Source organism: Malaclemys terrapin, chromosome 15 (genome assembly GCF_027887155.1).
Source record: "Malaclemys terrapin pileata isolate rMalTer1 chromosome 15, rMalTer1.hap1, whole genome shotgun sequence".
Classification (NCBI taxonomy): Eukaryota; Metazoa; Chordata; order Testudines; family Emydidae; genus Malaclemys; species Malaclemys terrapin.
Window position 1 is genome coordinate 14,451,785 of NC_071519.1, and position 2,500 is coordinate 14,454,284.

Sequence of the window (2,500 nt, forward strand, 5' to 3'; positions counted from 1 at the left end):
CTCGGGGTTGACCTGGTGGCCGAGAGGGGACTCGGACGGCAGGCAAGCCGCCCTGGGCTCACCCTCCCCGGCCGCAGCGAGGGACTGCCCCCCCTCCACCCACCCACCCCCCCCCCCGGCTGACAGGATCAGGGCGCACTGGATGTCCGGGACAATATTTTCCCCGACGCCGGGGAGGGCGGGCGGGCGGAGGGGCTCTGGCGGCCAGCCCGGGCCCCGGAGCTCGAGAAGGAAAAAAGGACCGGGCCCGCGAGAGACGGGGGCCCTGCCGCAGGGGGGCAGTCCGACCGGGGCTCACCGTGCGGCAGGCCCGGGCGTCGGCAGGGGAAAGCGGGCGAGGAGGCGCGGGGGCCGGGTGCCTACGGCCATACCGGACCGAACGCCCCCGATCCCGTCCGATCTCGGAAGGTAAACCGTCCCGGGCCTGGCTAGTACTTGGATGGGTGACCGCCTGGGAATCCCAGGTGCCGTAGGCAGCTTTTCCCGGTCCGAGCCAGCTCTCTCTCCTTTTCTGGGGAGGAAGGAGAGGGGGGGGACGGGCCGGAAAGCCCCTCGTCGCTCCTGCCGAGTCGGAGGTCGCGGCCGCAGGTCACGGGTCTGGGCGCCTGGGGTCCGGCTCCCCACCCGGCTTCCTCCGCGGAGGACCCACCGAAGCCGCTGGGGGAGACCCCGGGCATGGGGCGGACTGGCCCGGACCCTCCCGGCCGCCGGCCCGCAGGACCGCCCCGAATCCCCCCGCCCCGCGGCCACCCAGGCCAGGCCTGGCCAGGCGGGACGGACGGCGGGTGTCCAGCGCCCAGCGGCTTCCGCCAGCGGGGACCCACGGCCCCCAAAGCCGCAGGGGGAGGCCCCGGGCCCGGGACGGACTCGCTCGGACCCCCTGCGCCCGGGCGCCGGCTCGCGGGACCGCCCCGAATCCCCCCGCGGCCACCCAGGCCAGGCCTGGCCAGGCGGGACGGACGGCGGGTGTCCAGCGCCCAGCGGCTTCCTCCAGCGGGGACCCACGGCCCCCAGAGCCGCAGGGGGACACCCCGGGGCCGGGACGGACTCGCTCGGACGCGCTCGGACCCCCTGCGCCCGGCCGCCGGCTCGCGGGACCGCCCCGAATCCCCCGCCCCGCGGCCACCCAGGCCAGGCCTGGCCAGGCGGGACGGACGGCGGGTGTCCAGCGCCCAGCGGCTTCCGCCAGCGGGGACCCACGGCCCCCCAGAGCCGCAGGGGGAGACCCCGGGGCCGGGACGGACTCGCTCGGACGCGCTCGGACCCCCTGCGCCCGGCCGCCGGCTCGCGGGACCGCCCCGAATCCCCCCGCGGCCACCCAGGCCAGGCCTGGCCTGGCCTGGCAGGCCGGCGTGCAGCTCCCCCGGGCTTCCTCCCCCGACGACCCGCGCCCCCCCGAGCCGCAGGCGGAGACCCCGGCCCCGGGGCGGACCGGCCCGGGCTCGCTCGAGCCCCCTGCGCCCGGCCCGCAGGACCGCCCCCCCCCCCCCCCCGAATCCCCCGGGAGAGGCCCGGCCTGCACGCCACTGACGACCCGCGGCCCCCAAAGTCGCGGGAGGCGCCCCCGGCCCCGGGGGCCGGTTAGCTCCGTGTCGCTCCGCGCCCCCCCCCCGCCCCTCGCTGCCGGGACCGGGCACCGCCCCAGAGTCAGCCGCAGCCGGACGGCCTGAGAGCTGCCCTCCTGTGGACGACGGTGAGTTTACCTTGACACTAACCGGCCATCAGCCAGGTCAACCCCATTGCTAGACTGGGGTGGACCTGGTGGCCGAGTGGGGACTTGGAACATTTGACAGCTGCTCCCCGGGGCTTGACCGCTTGTCCTGAACGCCCCCCCCCCACCCCACCCCCCCCAGCCCCCGGCTCCTGCTCCCCTCTCCCCAGCCTCGGTGCTCCGCTCCCTGCCTCGGAGGCTGCCCCTTTGCGGCGCCTGCATCGCCTCCGAGGACGCGCACCTTCCGGAGGCTGGACGTAAAGCCTGACGCCCGCCACCGCCGCCGACCCGGCTCTCCGAGGGACGACTGTGAGGCCTCCCCCCACCCCCGGACCGCCCTGGGGACGACTGCTAAGCCTCCCCCAACGGACCGCCCGGGGGAAGACTGCTAAGCCTTCCCCGGACCTGCTCCCTCTCGACTATTAAGCCCCCCCTCTGTGGTCCTCAGGACCGCTGCCGCGCAGCCCTCGGAGTGGGGTGACACCCGGGCCGGAAAGCAAAGCGGCCACCAGGTCAACCCGTCGAATCCAATGGGTTGACCTGGTGGCCGGAAAGCAAACCGGCCGCCAGGTCAACCCAGTAGATTCCGCGGGTTGACCTGGTGGCCGCTAAGCACGACTCTTAAGCCTCCGCCGGACCGCCTGGGGAATGGCTATTAAGCCTGCCCCCGGAGTACTCGGGGGGACGACTATTAAGCCTCTCCTGGAACGACTATTAAGCCTGCCCCCGGAGTCCTCGGGGGACGACTATTAAGCCTCCCCCGGACCGGCTCCGTCTCGACTATTAAGC

General features: G+C 75.0%; 1 non-coding gene across 1 annotated transcript; it reads left to right on the plus strand.

Moving 5' to 3' along the window:
- The first annotated feature begins 357 nt into the window (after nucleotides 1-357).
- On the plus strand, nucleotides 358-476 carry LOC128823765 (5S ribosomal RNA). Its single transcript, XR_008442001.1, has one exon. It is a non-coding gene; the product is annotated as a 5S ribosomal RNA (ribosomal RNA).
- The last annotated feature ends 2,024 nt before the right edge of the window (nucleotides 477-2,500 follow it).